Below are 19,626 nucleotides of genomic sequence, written 5' to 3'. Positions count from 1 at the left end.
GTTTCCACTCAATAACTGGTACTCACATATTTCTTTAATCTTTTTGTAGCTCAAATCCTCATCTGTAAAATGCCAGTACATTAAAAACTGCCCACCTGACAAGCCATATACATATAAGGCGTTAGTGTTCTTTATTTTCTTTATTATGGACTTTGGTCTTGTTGGTTTACCTTAAACTTTTTCTAGTGAGGACAAGAGTCAGCGGAGTGATACGACTTGCTTTTTATTGTGTTTATTCTCTGTTGGCATGGTAATTTAATTAGAAGCATAATAGGATTTAAAATAAATTCAATTTTGCTTCATTGAAAGCTGGATAAAAGGAAAGAAAATGTGACTGTTGTCATACATTTTCCTCTGGAAATCTGCCATTAACAAAAAAGTGGCTATGTTTGCGCTGCACCGGAAGAACCTCTTTATAGCTTTGAGAAACTTAAACCTTAATGCCGAAAGGTCTTCAAATTCAAGTTTAGGAAGAAATATGTGAATCAGACGTTTAAGAGCAAAGAGAGGAAAGGAGCGGTGAACACGGGCAGTAACGTGAGGGAGCTGATACAGAACACAGGGTGCTGGTCCGTCTTCCCCACGCTGGAGCTGGGCTTAGTCACGTGACCTGCTTTGTCCAACCAAATTCGGTTGAGTGACTGCAGCCAGTTGACAAGCCGGTGCTTTGAGATGCCTCACGTGTCTCTGTCTTTCTCAGCACCTCTGCCCTCACTGCGAACAGGACATTCCCAGGCCAGCCCTGAGATCGCTGCGGAGTGGAGCACATTCTCACCAGAAGTGCTCCTTTAACCTGCAGCTCTCCTGCTGGGCTCAGATACAGGGGCAGAAATGACCTTCACGGCCATTGAGCTCTCAAGTGGTTCCTTAGGCTGTGAGCTCGCTGCTGGGAGGGTGTGAGTTCCTTCAGAACAAGGAGCACATTTTGCTCATATTTAGGTGTCAGGGGCCCAGGTGCTCCAGCAGCATATTTTGTGAAAAATGTAATTACTACAGAAAATTACAAGAATAATACAACACATCTAGAATTAACAAACAATTGTTTTTATTTTTCTTCCAATTTTATTATTAAATAATGCCCTTTTGTTTTCCTTTCCTAAGTAAACTACTGTCAGGAATTTAAAAATGTATCTTGGTGACTCACAGTTTTTTAATTTTACTCTTTTTACGCATCTGTAAATAGTATAGTTTTTAAAAAAGATTTTATGTATTTACTTTTAGAGAGGGAAGGGAGGGAGATAGAGAGAGAGAGAGAAACATCAATGTGCGGTTGCTGGGGGCCATGGCCTGCAACCCAGGCATGTGCCCTGACTGGGAATCGAACCTGCGACACTTTGGTTCGCAGCCGCGCTCCATCCACTGAGCTACGCCAGCCAGGTAATAGTATAGTTTTAAAAAAATTCATTCCTATTATTGATTATGTAGTGTTCACTCGTATAACTAATTTACCTGCTTCCCCTCTGAGGAGTACTGAGGGTGTTTCTAGAATTGTGCAGAAACATACGAGCTGCAGTGAACACTCTCTACTTCCCAGGAAAGGACTGGGCCACCCGTGGAGGAGTTGCTGTGTGTACGCGCCTGGCTGGGATCGCCGGGCACTGGGGTGCGTCCAGGGTCAACTCTGCTGGGCAGTGCGAGAGTGCTCTCCGATGTGACTTTAAACTCCACCCAAATGTACAAGATACGTGATGGCCCCATATCCTTGCCACCTATTTATAGGCTCCTAATTTTTGCAAATGTACTGAGGGTGAGATAATGATATATTTTATTTCATACTATTTTTGATTATTAGTGCGGTCCAGCAACCCTCCAGATAAATATTTTCCAGATACATTTGGGCTCTTCCATTGGTTTGCTTATTTCCCGTTCGGGTGGTTTGCCTTTTCCTTTTTGCTTTCTTGGAATTGTTTATCTGTTCTGGATACTCTTTGTCTGCTACATGTATGGCAAATGTTTTTTCCTTCTCAATGTCTTCTCTCTTAATGTTGTAATCTTGTCTGTGGTAGACAGCCTCTGGCATGACTCCCAGTGACCCCTCCCTCCTGGTGTTCTTGACCTTGTCTAGTCTCTTCCCCTTGAGTGTGGGCTGGAGTTATTGGTCCACTTCTAACGAGCAGACCACGGGAACAAGGATGGGATATCACTTCAAGGGTAGGTTATAAAACAACTCCGATTTCCATCTCAGGTTCTTTTCCTCTCTCTCTCGTGCATGCATGTTTTACTTGTTCTGATGGAAATCATGTCACAAGTAGTCCCACGAAGGGGCCCATGTGGTGAGGAACGGAAGCCTTTGGTCAGACATCCGTGTGAATGCATTTGGAAGCACACCCTCCGGTTCCGGTTGAGTCTTCAGAGACTACAGCCTGGCTGGCACCTGGACTGCAAACTCATGAGAAATCCTGAGCCAGCCTCACGGAACTCAGCCATCTGAGCTTCCTGACCTTGAGAAACTGTGTGACACAGTAAATGATTGTGGCTTAATCTGATCAGTTTTGGGGGTGATTTGTTAAACAGCCATGGAGGACTAATTCAATATTTTTTCTTGTAAGAACTTAAAATGTTGGTGTATTTATTTTCATATGAACTTTTGTCAGATAAATACATTTTAGCCTTAAATTACTTAGGCTAAAGATATTTGCATTTTCTTTGAACGTTTTTTTTTCATGGATTTTTTTTAGTTACATTGCACTTTCAAATTGTTTATGGTATAACAGGGTTTTGTATTTTTGTCAGATAATCTTGCTGAATTGTAAACAACCATGTTGACTTTTTGAACATTTTAATAACTTCTTGATAAATTCTCCTGGGGTTTCTATGTAAACAAAAGTAATCGGTATATAATGATTATTTCAGACCCATTCTGATGTATTTTAAAAATCAGCTGTACTGAGATATGATTTATATTCTCAATTAATCATTTTTAAAGTTTTGATGAGTTTTCACATATGGGTACAGTATGTGATCATCACCATCATCATCATCCAGGACATTTACATAACCTCAAAAGGTCTTTTATCCCTTTTTGCAGTTAATTGCTTCTCTCTGCCCTGGGCTCCTGGCAACCACCGGTGTAATTTTTAACACTATACATGTAACTTCTACCATTTCATATAACTGCATATACAATATGTGGTCTTTTGTGTCTGACATGTCACTTGGCCCAGTGTTTTGAGATTTCCATGTTATTAAGTTTATTAGCACATGGTTTTGTTTTATTATTGATTACTATTCCATTTTATGGGCATAGTGCAATCTGTTTATCCGTTGAAGACTGATACTTGAATTGTTTCCAGTTGGTGGTTTGTATGAATAAATCACCCAAGACGATTCAAGTTCAAGTCCTCACGTGGGCGTGTATTTTCCTGTCTGTGGAGTAAATGCCGAGGAGCCGAGTTTCCGGCTCAGACGACAAGTGCGTGTTGGGCTGTAGAAGATGCTGCCACGCTGATTTCCAACATGGCGGTGTGTTTTGCGTGTCCACCAGCACTTGGTGGTCCAGGTGTTGCATGTCCGTGCCAGACTGTGGTGTTGTCAGTTGTCTGAATTGTATCTACTCTGATGGCTGTATATGGTATCTCGCTGTGGTTTTATTTGCATTTCCCTAGTGACTAGTGATGCTGAGCATCTTTTCATGGCTTACTTGCCATGTCTATATTTTCCCTGGTACATTGCCCATTCAAATCTACTGCTCGTTAAAAGTGGTGTTGTTTGTATTCATAAAATTAAGTTGAATGAGGTATTTATATTTTATATTTACAAGTCTTGTCAAATATATGCCTTGGAAATATTTTCTCCCAGCCTGTAGCTTGCTTTTTCATTTTCCTAACAGTGTCTAAATAGTGCCTGTAAGAGAGCAAGACATTTAAGTTTGGTGTATTTCAATTCATCAGTCTTACCTAATTTGTGCTTTTTGTGTCTTCTGTAAGAAATCTTTGACTCTCCGAAAGTTACTGAGATTTTCCCTATGTCTTCAGGAAGTCTCATAATTTCAGTTACACTTAAGTTATTTCCATTTCAAGTTAATTTTTGTAAAAGGTGGGTACTAGGGATCAAAGTATATATATATTTTTGCATATAGTTACTTGTGCCAGTACCATGTCTTAAAATACTCATTTCTCCTTTGAATTGCCTTGGGATTTGTCAAAAATAAATGGACCATAGAGGTGTGGGTCTATTTCAGGACTCCTTATTCTGCTCCATTGATATGAGACCAAATATATATTTTTAAACTGTCAAAATATAAGAGGAAAATTATAGAGGCCTCTTTAATTTACTTTCATACTTATAAAAACTTTTTGATCTTTCTGGAAATCATCATCATCTATAATGTGATATGAGATTCTAAAACTTTATTTTTAATGTGTATGAAATTTCTACTTTTCACTTTTTGACTATGAACTCCGATTTCAAATGTCACCCTAACCAAACATAGATATTTACATCTATATCTGTCACACATCATGTGCATACACCCTGAGTGGGTATATTTCTGGGTGTAGGCTATCAATTTTGTTCTGTGGCTTTAGTTTTCTGTTTCCGCTCCAATAGCGTCCTGGTTTCATGTACAAGACTGTAGTTCTGATTTATGTAGAGCAAATCTTTAAATAGTCCTCTATTCAAAAAAACCTTTTGGCTATCACTTCCTATTCACTCTTCCAAATGATCCTTCTACATCTTGAAAAAATCTACTGCTCCTTGATTTTGTTCCTCAGCAGGGAACTGCTAACACTCTCCTATTGAGAAAGGGCGTGATTGAATTTTCTCAGCTTACAGGCACACTGAGAGAAAGCGACTCCACAGGCTGGGGAGGAGTCAGGCAGAAGAGGTTCGGGTGTGCCTTCTCCGTGTAAACAAATCTGCCTACAGATGTGGTTCTGGAATAATGCGGTTAATAATAAGACGCTGTCACAGGGTGTCCTATGACCCCTAAGCATCCAAGAAACTGTAACTCAAAGTGTGTTTTTCAAAGCACAGGGCAGAAGAGTTTAATGAAGACCAGAACTCCAGAACAGCTTGGTTTCCCACCTCTCCTACCCATGATTCCGAAATAGTGTGTAAGGTGTTTGAAACTAGGAGACACTTTACATCTAATCAGCACTTCCTCCCCGTCTTTTGAATGGGGGAGTGTCGGTGTCTGTAGATGCCAATGGATTCTTTTTCGTCCTTTTTCGTCATTCCTTGGTGATGGGCCTAAAGTAGGACTCCCTCGGGGTTGTTGGTTGGGTCCCTGAGCCTCACAAGCTGTGCTACCTCTGGAAATGGGGCTTTCTCCGGCTCCAGGCTGCAGGCTGTTACATCCGGAGGCACATCTTCCGTCAGGGTGGATGTCCCCCATGGGGCACCTGCTGAGGTGGTCCCTTCAGAGAAGGAGACAGCGGTGCCGCTCTGGCTGGCTCTGGGTGGCTCTAGTGGCCCTGGGGCCTAATGCTGTGATGGTGGGGCTTTGTGGGGGAAGGACCACGCGGGGGCTCGAGGGCCATGGGTGCAGGGGCAGCAAAGGTCACGAACCCCACATAGAGTCTAGGTCCAGGAGAAGATTATCTTTTTTTTTTTCTGCTCAATATATCATTAACACTTTGTTGTTCACTGAACAACATTATGTGCATGAGCATATTTTAAATATCAGAATGATATTCTATTTTGTATACACACCACAATGTAGGAGTGGACAGAAGTAAGTGTTCAGTTGTTTGTGCAGAAAAAGACAGGCAGGTTCTGACCACTGCAGCAGCTTCATTCACTGAAGAGAAGCTCACCGTGGCACGGTAAACCGACTTTCGCCCGCCGCTGTACCTTTAGCAAATGCGTCATTTTCCTATTTAGCTGTTTCTAGTATTTTGCTCTTTTCAAAATCTGAAGAGTACATTCAAACATTTTACTAAGTTGCTTATGAAAAATGTCTTACAAGTTTAAGTGTCACTGCAGGGACTTTTAATATAACTCTCAGTAGCACCAGCTTTTAGTCGAGTATTTTAATTTAATGAATGGAAAGTCTTTGTTTTCCTTTGGTTCTTCGTTTTCATGACTAGGAAAGTTCAAGCACATTCGTATGTGTTTATCACTTGTCTTTCTCCTTTTGTTCAGCACACGACAAAAGGCGTGTTATTTAACCCAGATCTGGAGGGAGGGTGGAGAGTCTGTGAGAGACACAAGGGGGGAAGGATATTCCTGGCAGCAAGTCAGGCGCTGTAAAAGCTCCTGAAAGTGTGTAAAATGCAGGAAAAAAGTGTTAGTGAATAAAAAAAACCTAGGTATGATTCTGCTCTTTGTGTTTTTCTTATTGATTTGTGGGAACTCTTTCTATAACAAGTATATTAATACTTTTAATCTTAGCTGCTGCACAGTTTTTCCATTCTTCTGTTTGATTTTCATGTTTCACAAATGGTTCCAGGTTACAATCGGGGGAACATGAGGGAGAGCATACCAGAGGTCATGTGTTTGGGTGAGTGGTCCTTTACCCCCTTTCTGTCCCACAAGTGGGGTAGAATCCTGAGGGCAAGAGTGTGGTCACGGAATAAACTTTCATGTATCCATTTCCATTTATGGGCTAACTGTTATACTTTACTCGGAAGTTCTGTAAGTGTGAGCTTATGATTGGGTGGCCAGCCAGCAGACCTGGGTCAATCTTGCGAGGTGGGAAGGAGTGGGCAGAGCCGTGTGTAGCAGCCAGGGTGTGTAGAATCGCAGGAATTCCTCTTATTTCACAGACATCAGACAGAAAAGTATTGGCATGGGTTGCAGAGAAAATCATGCCCCCCCAAAAAACCTTCTCAATAAAAATTATAGATTAACTGATCACATCCTTTATACTAATGTTAACTTTCTTGACTTCTGAGTGAAATACAAAAATCCCTAATACTAGGGAGTTGGAACAATATTTGGAGAGAAGTGTTAGGGGCAGGAGAGCAGAGAACACCATGTTTGGTAACATTCATGGCTACACCGACAAGCAAATTTAAGTGAAATAAGTAAAAATAAGTAGAAGCATGTCCTACCACCCTTATGGGTGGTAGGTGCATGGTTTCAAACCACCTCTACTTGAAAAAAAAATATTGCTGAAGTTGGACTTAATAGAGGGTGATATCACCAAGAATGTGCTTTATAGCTCCAGCGGTTTTGAGTTATGAGTACACCAAAAAAGGGTTTTGAATATTTTCTTGAGTCAGAGAATTATCTTTACCCTTTTTGCATTCTTATTATCTGAACATGTTAATTATAGGGCCTAAGCTATGCTCTTTTTGTGGGGTCCTGAGCAGTTAGCCTAGAAGAGAGTAAGTTATTTTACTTGGTGGTTTCCTACCTCAAAATATCAAGGACACAGCTGTGCGGCATGTAGGGTTCGAGTCTGCAAGCTTCAAGGAGATTTTTGAGTTTACTGTCTTCTTGTCCTGGTTGAATTCTGTGGGTGGTCCTTCGAAGGCGCCGAGTGGGCAGTCTGAGCCCTTGGAACTTGACTGTGTCACTGTGTCCATAATGAAGCTCCTCTCTTTGTGGAAGCAGCCACTTTGCAGCTCCTGCCTCCAAAATGACTACTATGTAACACCGTCGAGGGTGGTGTGGCAGAGCAAGGTACACTTAGAAGTTCTAGCATGTGGAGAGGAACTTAAGGGCATTCGTGCACATTTTCTCTGGAAATGCAACAAATCTTTAATTTGTGTGAGCTAGAACTTTTTTTGTTCCTGAAAGAAAGCATGCAGGAAAGGATTTGCCTTATATGCGGAATAAAGCTATACAAATTATCCGAGCTGCCACAAGATACATTACTATCTTGGGAGGATTCTCTTCTTGTTGGTGTGATTGGCTAGTAGATAATGTAACACAGACGGTTTAATGACCTATTAGGAGGTAAAAGACATCCAAAAAAGGAAGAAAATAGATCTGGGTGAGGAAAGATTATGGCCGGAAAAAAAAAAATGAAAAACTAAACAGGGTTCTCTTATGGTTTGAATAATAGTAGGAAAAATGAGACAGGAATCAGATTTTTAAAATAATACTATAATAGTGATTAGTTATACTTTGTGGGTGGTTTCCATTGCTTAAACATCAATCAAGTGTTACTTTGATTTTTACAAATAGAAACTGAGTTTTAGACAATAGTTTAAAAATAGATATTTGCTTTTGTTATTTTTCGGTTATTTTTCATATGACATAGTGAAAATAAATGGTATGCACTTTCATATGACATCATGAAAATAAATTCTGTGAATGAACAATGTTGTGAAGTCTCCTTGCTCTGCTTGGAAGAAAACTGCATTATGAAGATAGAGGCGTAGAAGCTGTTATCTGGGTATTTATTTAGTTATAATTGAAAAAAAATTATTGGACTTATGACCAATGCATAGTCTCACATGAGTACTGTTTTTGAGGAAAAGTTTGAAAAAAATAGTTACTTAGTTTTGAGTTATGTGAAAGTGGAAAGATTGCACACTTTATATTTTAAAACAAACAACGTATTTTTCTTTTGCTCTTTTGCACACCGCACAGAAAAGAACCTGGCTGTAGCGTCCAGAGCTCCCTGGGGCCTGGGGGCTCGTCTGAGGCCTGTCTCTGTCCTGGAACTCCTCTGCCCTGGGGCTGAGGCTCCGGGTGCCCTGGAGGACGGGAAACACCAGGCGAGGACACGCAGTCCGTGGCCAGCTCCTAGCTCCGACACAGGTTTCTGAGGCCAGTTCTAGGGGAACGCCGCCGAGGGACCCAACTATCCGAAGCTGGAAAGCTGGAACGGGAGTACCAGGACTCCCCGTGAGAAAGACACCGGAGACGACAAAGGGGCAGTTTTCTTCTGCCCAGGAACGAGGAGAGCCCTTCCCGAATATTCTGGGGAGGGCAGGGGGGCAGAGGAGATGGAGCGTGGAGGCAGGGCCTGACCCCCGGCCCACCCTCGCCCCGGCGGCGGCCCACCCGCACCTCCCGGTGCTGCAACCCAAGGGCTGCGGAGGGACCAACAAGCGCATCCCTGAATCCCACGGGAGAGGGGGTTGTCACCGCTTCTTGCGTGGGACTCTGGGAAGTGGAAGTCTCTCGAGGGCCTCACACCGACACGGAGAAGCCATCGTAGGACAGGAATGGCCGAAAACGGCAAACAAGAGATCCGGCGTTTCATGCACGTCCCAGGGGAAGTCAAAGAAGGCTGAGTTCAGAGACTGGAAGAGGCCTGGGGTTGAGTTCCGGGTGGCACAGAGTTTGGGGGACGTCAGAACGGGAGCCCCTGAGGAGGACCACGTCGTCAGATGGCGGCACTCATCCCAAGGAAATGGGCGGCCTCGTAATATCAGGAGGGAGACACGGGGATCCGGAGTCAGCACCCCGACACCAAGCAGAGAGGCCCAGTAGGGTTGCAGTCAGAGCAGATCTAGAAGTGGGAGCCCATCCCTTCCTCCCGGGATGCTAGGTGGTGTTGTGTTTGCACCCGGACACCACCGCCAGGAAGAGGAGGAGGAGGAGAGAGCCCACCACTGGGAAGCAGAACCTCGGCGGGGAGGGCTTGACGTCGGCCTGGCCGAGCTGACCCCCCCGCCCCCCCCCCCCCGAGTTAACTGGCACACCCCACCAGAAGTGGAGGGGCCGCCCCATGGAGCAGAAGGACTGGGGTGTTGGTTCGGGAGCCAGCTTGGCCGGACCGGGTCCCGGGCCTGCCCCCCACCAGCGCGTGACTTTGCATGAGACCTTGCACGAGACTGTCTGGGCCTCGGCTTTCTCGCCCACCGGCCTGGAGGACCGAGTACATCATATGGTTGTAAAGGGCTCGGAGCAATGCCGGCCACGTGGACAGCACTGGGTGTGGGTTACCTCACAGACACACAGGAAGCTCTTCGCAGGGTGGAGGTGGGAGGTTCAGTCCGCATAGATGTCCTGCACCCAGACTTGATTATTTCTATACAGCGTGGCTCCGCCGGTCCTCAGTCTGCCAAGGGCTGAGCCCTCTCTCCAGAGGTTGCCGCTCTGCCTGCCAGCAGGGAACGTGACCCGGGCCGCTGTGAGCGCCGGGGACCAAACTTCTAGCTGCTGTACTCGTGCCGACTTGCGCCTCTGTGGACCAGCAAAATCTAGACCCTGAGTTAGGAACCCGAGAGCCGCAGAGTGTTCTAGAAGTTTCACCGTTGACTCCCTTTAGAAGATGCACATTAATCCTGTGCCGGCGGCTATGCTTTTATGTCACTCATGCCCCGTGACAGTCAGGGCTGTTGTTTCTTGTTTGACACTTGCGTTTTGGCAAAGTGAACAGACATGGCGGGAGACCGTTCTGTGGAGTCAGCGTCCCTGAGCAGCTGGTGGTGTGCCAGGCACTGGGACGGCCTCTGAGGCGGGCTGTGCATCTGTCGCAGGAGAGGGACACGGCCCGGCCCAGGCCCCAAGGCTCGCCTGCTGAAGTGTCGCTCTGCACGGCGGCGTGAGCTGGAAACAGGGCGTCATGCAGGGTAGGCTGGGGCGTGCCTGCGTGTCTCCGGGTGGAAGGGGGCAGCTCTCTCCAGCTTGTCCTACGGTGTATAATCACCTGTCTGTGACTCTCCATAGACCGCATTTTTCTGTTTGTTTTTTGGTTTGGATTCAGGTTTTCCAAAGTTTGTAAATAATCTGAAGTTCCTAAATTTTCCTAAAATTGGATGGATAGGAACGGCCATAGAGAAGCTCCGTGCTCATCCATCGATGTGGAGACCCCGCTGTCATCGCTGTCCTGTTTATTCCCCAGCATTTCACCCAGGTCCTGGGAACCTGTCAGGATACTGACGAAGCCTGAGATGGTCTTCAACAGAGCAGAAGCCCCGGGCACTATGATACCCCGTAACAAAATGTCCCACGCATTTTCTTTTCCTTTAGTTGGCTCTTCTTTAAAAGAGATGGAGGAGGAACCTAATGTCCAAACCCTTCACTGTGCAAAGATGAACATGTGACCGTCGCCGATGCTTCGCCAGGGCCCCTCCTCTGAGACCCCAGAACGGGCCCTCGTGCCACCTTCGCCCCACCCTTGCTCCCCTCTGCTGCTGAGGACTCTCGAGCACATTAAGTGGGTTCGCATTGACCCCCGACCAAGAGGACCCTCTTCTTCCGCTGCCACTGGGCTTTGTCTAAAGTCCTTGCCGGCCGGCAGCTACATTGGATCTACTGGGTTTTTTATTTTCAGATGCTTTCAAAACAGAGGACGTCTGCTGGTTGGGAAGGGGCCATTTACACCCTCTGTGTGACGTCTCAGGTCGGTCAGTCCCAATCTGCAGGCGGGCTTCCTGCCTCCCTCCCTCCCACGTAACTGGCAGATACTAAGGTCCTGTTTGCAAGCCGACACACCTTATCCCCGGGATACAGCAAAAATAAGGAGCCGCTTCATTCAGCTTTTTTTTTTTTTTTTTTTTTAACAATTTCAATCAATCTGTGTCTTTTAATGGTAAAAAAGAAAACAAATTTCTGTAACTTTTTTCTTTTGTTATGGCACTTAAGAGGGTCTTTAGGGTGATTGCCCCAAGGAAAAATGATTTCAGAATCTGCTTTGGTAACTGTGAGGGCCCAGATGAGGGAAGAAAAATCAACTTTTGCATTTTCATTTCTGCGGGAAGTGGGGGTTCTAATCGTAAGCACGTCCATAAACCTGTACCGTCAATGGAGACAGCAGTGGGGCGCTCTGCCCAGGTCTGGTGCCCCCGTGTGAGTCTGAACAGTTGAATCTGCAAGTCACGGGGATGGAGTCAAGATCAAGTCCAGGGTCAGGTGGATGCAGGCCTGCTCCTCAGTTTAACTGGAAATGCTGGAGGTGGGAGGACGTTTGGATTTCCCTGCCCACAGCTTTTTGTTTCTGTTACGTATCGCATCGTGTAACGTGGCATGCCCGTGAAACCAGGGACACTAGCAGGTCTGTGACGATGTAGGTTTAAGACGCCGCGACTCCACGGTTCTTTAACCTTCGGACGAAGCAGAGACGTGAAACAGCTGTGATGCGAGTCGCACTGTCGTCACTTCACACTTGTTCACACTTGCAGAAGGTGAGAGCTGGACGTGCTTTTCATATCCCGTGTCTCCTCTTCGGCCCACGGCGTGTTGCTATCTCAATGACCTTGAACTCATGGGCTGTAGACGCTACTGACAAAACTGTGTGCCTGTGGAGTGTTCACAGCTCCTCCTGTCAACACGCCCCAACGCCTCACAAATCTCAAGGTGAGGAAGCCTTCCCATGGCTTTTGAACACACCGCCCTTACCTGCACTGTTTGGAAGTCCCAAAGCCCTTTCGGAAAAGTATGGGAAGTCTTTTTTTTTTTAAAGTTCTTGTGCGTAGTCTAGTAAGACACATAATTCACTTCATACCGTTAAAATACGTTATCGAGCTTCTGAGTTTTAACAGTTTATATTAATTTACTAAATGTCTGAAAGCTATATTCCACTCTTTATTATGTTTTTCAAACTTTTAGTGTTATTTGATCTTTTTTTTTTTAACTCCTCTCTTCCCGACTAAACGTGAAGTTGACTGTCATTTCAGAGCCCAGGCGGGTTTTAGAAGCGGGCAGATTAGTAAAGGTCACGGCCTTCATTAGCACTCACGATGGATGAAAGGCCAGTGGGCTGTTCTGTTGGTTCGCAGGGGCCTATTTTACATTGACCGGAACTATAAACACTGATTTTTTACTATAAAAGTCCAGGTCAGTAGGCTTTTGATGGGCTCGTTACGGGACACCGTGAACAGTGGTGGATGCGCACAGGCTGCGGCTGCAGCTTCCGCGGTGAGGCTCCCGTTTCCATGGCGCTGCGCAACGCTTCGTGCCTCTGTCCGTGTGCACTGTCCGGGGTGCTCCTCGGGCCATCTCCTCCTCCTCTTCCTGACGATGAGTCACAAGCAGCAGATATCAGCCCCCCCCCCCCCCCCCCCCCGGGCTCCGTGTGTCAATGCAGCTGAGATGACTGGTCGGTTTTCCTGTGTGTCTGCCTTCCTTCTAGTCACCTTTAGATTTTTTTTTTTTACTACTTTACACGTAGGAGAGACGCACCGCTGGGCCCCGATGGTGCTGCCCAAGGACCTGCGTCGGGCTGGTGAGCCCCGGGGCCAGCAGTGTTTATGCGCCTCTCCGCCGACGCAGCACCGGGGAGGCGAGTTGAGCGCAAGCCAGGACATGTGGCAGCCCTTAAGTTTCTTCCACGTTTTATGAGCTCAGAATCTAAGGTGGGGTCCACCCTTCTATCCCTGGCCTTGACATCACAGAATTTACACTACCATGCTGCCCTTGAAACTTGGAAATTGCCATTTATCCAGGTCATCGGAGGAGTTTGCTTATTGGTTCTGAAGCTGCTGTTGGGGGACAATTCCCAGTGTAGCGTGGAGACCCCGTCTCCCACATCCCGTCTGTCCGCTGTGCTCTCTCCTGCACCGCAGGCTGCGATTCTGTCGGTGGTGCGCGCACGCACCTTTTCCAGCCTGCCTTGGTCCAAGCGTGCCTTTCCTTGTGCCAGACACTATTATGCTCCATCAGTTTAATATTCTTGAGCCTTTAGTTACATGGCTGTGCCAGGTATGCCTAATTTTTCTGTTCATCTAAAAAAAATAGCTTTATGTTATTATAAATAGAATGCACATTTGGAAATGGAAATCCAGTGTTCATTAGGTACAACAGTACAAACCACTGGCCTCCGGCCATGTTTCTCTAATGGTGTAATTTCCATACCCCCAGGGATATGGTTATGTATCCTCTCTTTATTTTGAAGGCTGTAATTGTAAACACATGTCTTTGACGGGATACCTTATATCAATAGGCCCCGTCCGCCCTGCCAGAAGACGGGCCCAGTGCAATGTAACATCAAAGGGAGCCCAGTGAAATGCCGGTTTATTATTTGGGATACATTTGAGCGAAGCTCGGGCTTCGCTTTTTGCTGGATTTGAAAATCAAACCTTAGGCTAAGGCTGAGAGGCTTTGGGGGAGCAACGTTAGGACCAAAGAGATGAGATAAAAAATTATGGAGTAAAAAGAGTTCATTCTAGTCATCTGCGTGGCAAAACCACCAGCCCTAACATACATAATCCAGAGTCTATTATCAGTCACATCGATTTAGTTTATTTACATTAAATTTCCCAGATCTGTCTGAAGTAATTTGTGAATTTTCAGCGGAAAAGTTCCCCTGGTTTCTCTATTTACTTTCATTTGGAGGGTATCGTTTGCAAAACCTGTGGGCTGGTTATGTTCAATGAAAGCTAGTTATAAGTAAACAAACAAACACCAGATTCTCTATGGTCAGTTGGCTCGGAAGGTGAGTTTTAAAAGTTTATCGATGATCGATCACTCTGGATATTGTTCCAGTCTTTCATCATGTAGAAATATACTCCTGAACAAACCCCTGCTAAATTATTTTCCTGAGAAAAAAATCTATCAATAGTGAGTAGTAAAAACTGAAATGTATGTTTTGCATTTGCATACACATACCTTATTCTTTTTCTTTTTTTTTTGCATTATAAAATTTTATGTTAATGAGGGTGTGCCAAAACAATTCAAAACCTTTAAGAAATTTTTTCTGAATGTTAATTGTTCTCATCATAAAAACTAAAGAACTTCTGTTTTTGGAGCTGTGTTTATTTTTATGGAATGTTCTTGTGGAATCCTAGCAAATCCGCAATCCCCTATGGTAGTTCCGTTTTGGATGTTGGTGCCTTGTGCTGCAGGGAGGGGGCGCTGTGGGAGCCTTCCTGCCGGTCTTGTGGAAGTTCGCGGTGGATGTCCTGCTGACAGTCACATGCAGGAAAGTGGGTGCACAGCCTCCGCCATCGGTGCCAGAACAGCAGATGTCACGCGCCTTTGTTCGTGGGACACGTTTGTGTCAGCTGGCCGTGCTACATCGTACAAAGGAAGCCGAGTCCTTATTCCCCTACTCCCCACCCAGGGCCAGCACAGACGATTTAAGAAAGGTCTCTTTTAACCAAAAGAAAGGCTTTTTAAAAAAATATGGAAATGACTTCAGAATGTCTGACATTCACCAGTGAGGATATTATATTTTCCCAAATGCTTAATGCATTTTTTTATTAATATGAAATCAGGCTGAATAACACAAGCGTCTGTAAAGATTTAGTCACTTTGTGGCTAGGAAAGAGCAGGCACGGAATTGAGTTACAACAGAGAACAAATACAGTCGGCCCTCTGTATCCGCGGGTGCCGCACCCACAGAGCCAACCAACTGCAGATTCAAGTTATTAGAGAAAATCGTGTTACGTCGCTGCTGGCGTGCTCCGTGCAGTTAGGCCCGCGGTGGCTGGGTCTGTGCTGAACTTGTACAGGCCTTTCTTTTTGTCCTCATTCCCTGAACAATGCAGTAGAACCACTATGCGTACAGCATTGACGTTGTGTGGGGCGTCGTAAGGAGTGTAGAGATGGTCCGAAGGACACAGGAGGATGCGCGTAGGTGATGGGTGGATACCGCGCTGCGCTACCTAAGGGACTTGCGCATCCTCGCGTTTTCGTATTCATACGGGTCCTGGGACCAAAGTGTTTCTCACGGAAATTTAAGGGGATTCACAAAATTATTATAGCTGAGGCACTAAACGCCACATGAAACTGACACGTTTTTGCATCGATGTTTCCTCCCATTTTGCATGTACGGAACCCATGGAAGAGAATACCGTCTCTACGCCACACCGCAGACGCAGACAAAGCCGCGGAGAGCCAAGTCTGGGGGGAGTGGGGGTTGCCGCCTGCTGGCCCTGAGTGGGGGGGGGGGACTGGTCCCGGTGTGTGCTGAGAGGGCAGGGTTCTTTCCTGCCTTATCGTACTCCATTTCCGAGCATTGGTGGGCAAACACAGACGCACTTCTGATTCTGCAGCTTCTCGCTGATTTCACGCAGTGCGAGACAGGCAAACTGTCTTCATTTGTCAGACTTTTTTCTATTAATAGTTACGTTGGTTTCAAAACAACTTCAGCTTCTTTCTTTCAAACCGAACCTAGCTGTGCTCTGGGGTGCCCACGATGCCCAGCCGAGTGGCAGTGGCCTGAGCAGTGCTCACACCACAGAAACCGGTGTTGAACACAGCGCACAAAAACCGAAGGTTGGAAGTGAAAATAATACACGGAAAGATCTGCAGTGATTTCAGCTTCACTCACCCCAAATTTTCATCAATGCTGTATACTTTTTGCTCTTTTGAACTGTACCCCTAAACACTTCGTTCTCAGCTAAGTTTCAAAGCTGGAACTTGGCATTTTATTATCTTAATTCCAATGTGTTGCTACTTAGCTATTTGAAATCCTCCGTTTTCATTTTTCTTTTCTTTTTTTTTAAACAAAGTTTTGCCCTGGCTGGCATAGCTCAGTGGATTGAGCTGGGGCTGCCAACCAAAGTATTGCAGGTTCGATTCCCAGTCAGGGTGCATGCCTGGGTTGCAGGCCACAGCCCCCAGCAACCGCACATTGATGTTTCTCTCTCTCTCTTTCTCCCTCCCTTCCCTCTCTTAAAAAAATAAATAAAATCTTTTTAAAAAATTAAAAAGTTTCTTTTCTCTCTGTACTCCCCCACCCCTTTCTGATTTCCTTTCCTCCCTCAGTTTCTTTCTTCGCAGAAAAAGTTTCTAATTTTTTAAGCCAGTCCCTCAAGACAAAAGGCCTAGCATTGGAGATGGGGCACGTGCAGGGGAATCATTGTAGATAAGGCAGGTTTTAGGTTTCTCTTCACTTTTTTTGTCTTTTATTTCGAATGTTAAAAAATGTTGAGTTCATTAAGGAAGACATTCATGTGGTTACCTTCTGTTGTAATAAAAAAAATTCATAAAGATGGAAAGCCATCCAGAAATGAGCTTTATTTAGATTACGAATCAGGTTAATGTTTCCAGTGTATGTTTTAATTAGCAAGGGTAACCCTTGGCCACAATTTGGATTTATTCGGTTTCTCTTCTTCAAACGTTTTACATTTAGCAACCTCTAGAAGTTATTGTTCGTTTATTTGATTTATAAAATGCACTCATCACCCTGGCCCCCGGGTGTATTTACAACAATGATGCAAATTTAATTAATGCAACATTGCCGGGTTGTCCCCCAGCAAGCAGATTTCCTCGCCTCCCTCCCACAGCCACCGCGAGCCAGGAGCGGGAGGGCCAGTCGGAGCAGATGGGCCCACCACCCAGATTGCAAGGAGACGTGTGCATGGTGGTCGTACTGAGAGACGAAATGAGTCTGGACAGAGTGTCTTTCTCTTGCTGGTCAGGTGGATGGAACCTCCAACAAGCATGTGTGGCTCGACCGACACAGCTAAGGTTATGCATTCCTCCTTCCCCTGAAAAAGAGCCAGGACAGCAAGAAATGAATTGCAGAATCCTCCATTCACAGAGGGGGCAGTTAGGGGTCACTGATGCAAGGGGCGTGAGCCCCCCCCCCACCTTCCGCTGTGTCTTTCCGTTTCTTCTCGTTGTTGTTTTCAGATTCCCAGCTACAGTGCGTACAGGGTCGTGTAACTGTTAAACACACACGACTGGAGGCATCTTGCTTTGGCTTAAATACAGATCTTTCCAAAGTTTCCATCTGTAAGATGAGGCTAAAATAGCACCCAACTCACTAATTGTTGTGTGGATCCAGTGAGATAATGTGGAAAAAGCGTCTCTAAGACGGATGGTGCACAGAGAGAGTGCAACAAATGTTAGCGTTAGTTTCCGGTGGAATTCACAAATCGAGAGCTGGCCGTCTTGGAAGAGGCCTACGTGACCAGGTTTGGGACCCCAGCACTCACGTTAGAATGGAAGTAACACGCTTCCCTCATTGACGTGTTTTCTGTGCCAGATGGATGTTGATGAGAGTTTCCAAGAAACTCACAGTGGTACCACCGACATACAATGAACATATTACCACGAGGCTTTCAACACAGTGTCAGCAAAGCATGACCATACGAGCTGCGGACCACACAGGATGGGCAGGTGATGCTGATCACCCTCAGAAGGCATTTGCACCCTCCTCGACTATGCAGCGAGCCAGAGACACATCCGTGTGTCTGTCATCAAACGGTAACTTGGGGGCGAAGGGGGGTACGGTAGTAACTGAGAAACGCTGGAGGGTGTTTATTTTGTCCTGTGACTCAGATTTGTTTTATTCCAGGCGGAAGTCACCGGGTGAGGACCTACAAGGCATGTGGTCTTCTGTTCCCAATACTTTTCCTACAGCTACGTTTTGTGGCTGCAGGGGTGCACGGCTGACCCTGCAGAGCCCTCTCCGCTCTGGGGCACAGGGACTCACGGAAGCCGAGCCCGTCCTCAGGCCCAGCCTCTAGTCTGTGCTCGCGCTGCTGTTTTCCATGGGAAGATTGGGGTGGCGGGGAGCGGGGGGGGCCCGTTCACCACGGCATTTATGTTCTTACTACTTATCTTTTGGTTTGTTTAAAACCCAGTATGAGATCCTATTTTAGCATTACATGCCATACAGGGAAAAAAAATGGAATAATTGTGGCTTTGTTTATATAGCTCCAAAATATGCATTTAAAAAGACAGAAAGTGGATGTTATCTGTTTTTTTTTTAAAGATTTTTTAAATTTATTTTTATGGAGGGAAGGGAGGAAGAAAGAGAGAGAGAAACATCAATGTGCGGTTGCTGGGGGCCGTGGCCTGCAACCCAGGCACGTGCCCTGACTGGGAATCGAACCTGCGACACTTTGGTTCGCAGCCCACCCTCAATCCACTGAGCTACGCCAGCCAGGGCCTGTTATCTGGTTCTTACTGTTTAAAAATGTATAAGTAATTATATGAGTAAAATAATTTTCTATTCTGTGGCCACATATTTTTTATGCATTTAGCCACGGTTCTGTGTCTTCCCTTGCTTCCATGTCAAATGTGTTGCAGAGCCGACCCTTGGACAGCAGGGGGGCTGGGGACAGTAGCCCCCTCCGTACAATGCAGCTGAAGAGCCACATGACTTTTGACCCCCCAAACTTCACTGTTACTAGCCTACTGTTGACCAGAAGCCTTAGTGATGACAGACAGTCGATTAACATGTATTTTGTGTAGTATATACTACATTTTTAAAATAAAATAAGGCAGAGAAAAGAAAACATTACAAAGAAAATCGTATGAAAGAGAAAATACATTTACAGTATTTATTGGAAAAAAACCTGCATGTAAGTGGACCCATGCAGGTCAAACCTTTGTGGCTCACAGATCAGCTGTATGCCGGTCTCAGGAGCATGTCTCATTCAAATTCTGTGGTTTTCTGTCCTCTCGTGTTAGGCTTTCTCTGGGATGTAAGGATAACTTGTTGCTTCCTTCCCCTACACGAAGTTGAGAATAATTGGTGAGATAGATTTTGTCAGCCCGTCTGACCTCCAAGGGAACTTGGAGTCCTTTCTCACCTTCACCCCAGGATCGCCCCTGTTGCTAAGACACCACATTCTCCTCTTCAGAGGTGACCTCCGGATCGACCCACGTGGCGGTCTGTCCAGGAGAAGGGTGCTCTCCCTTTTCCCTGAGTCCAGGAAATGTGGGTCTGGAAGTGTCTTCCTCCGCATCCTCGCTGTCCCTCGCTCCAGAGAAAGGGCCGGGCAGGCGGTATGGGAAAGCCCGCCCTAGAGGTCGGGAAGAAACTCCTGCATACTCCGCCCTCTGGGCTCTGTAAGCCTCAGAGGTTGGAGAGGCGGGCCCAGGCTTTGCGTCGAAGGCTGGTTCCCTGGAGCCACCTGGGAAATTGGGCTCTTCACGAGG

Source organism: Phyllostomus discolor, chromosome 8 (genome assembly GCF_004126475.2).
Source record: "Phyllostomus discolor isolate MPI-MPIP mPhyDis1 chromosome 8, mPhyDis1.pri.v3, whole genome shotgun sequence".
Lineage (NCBI taxonomy): Eukaryota > Metazoa > Chordata > Mammalia > Chiroptera > Phyllostomidae > Phyllostomus > Phyllostomus discolor.
This window is presented reverse-complemented; position numbering follows the sequence as displayed.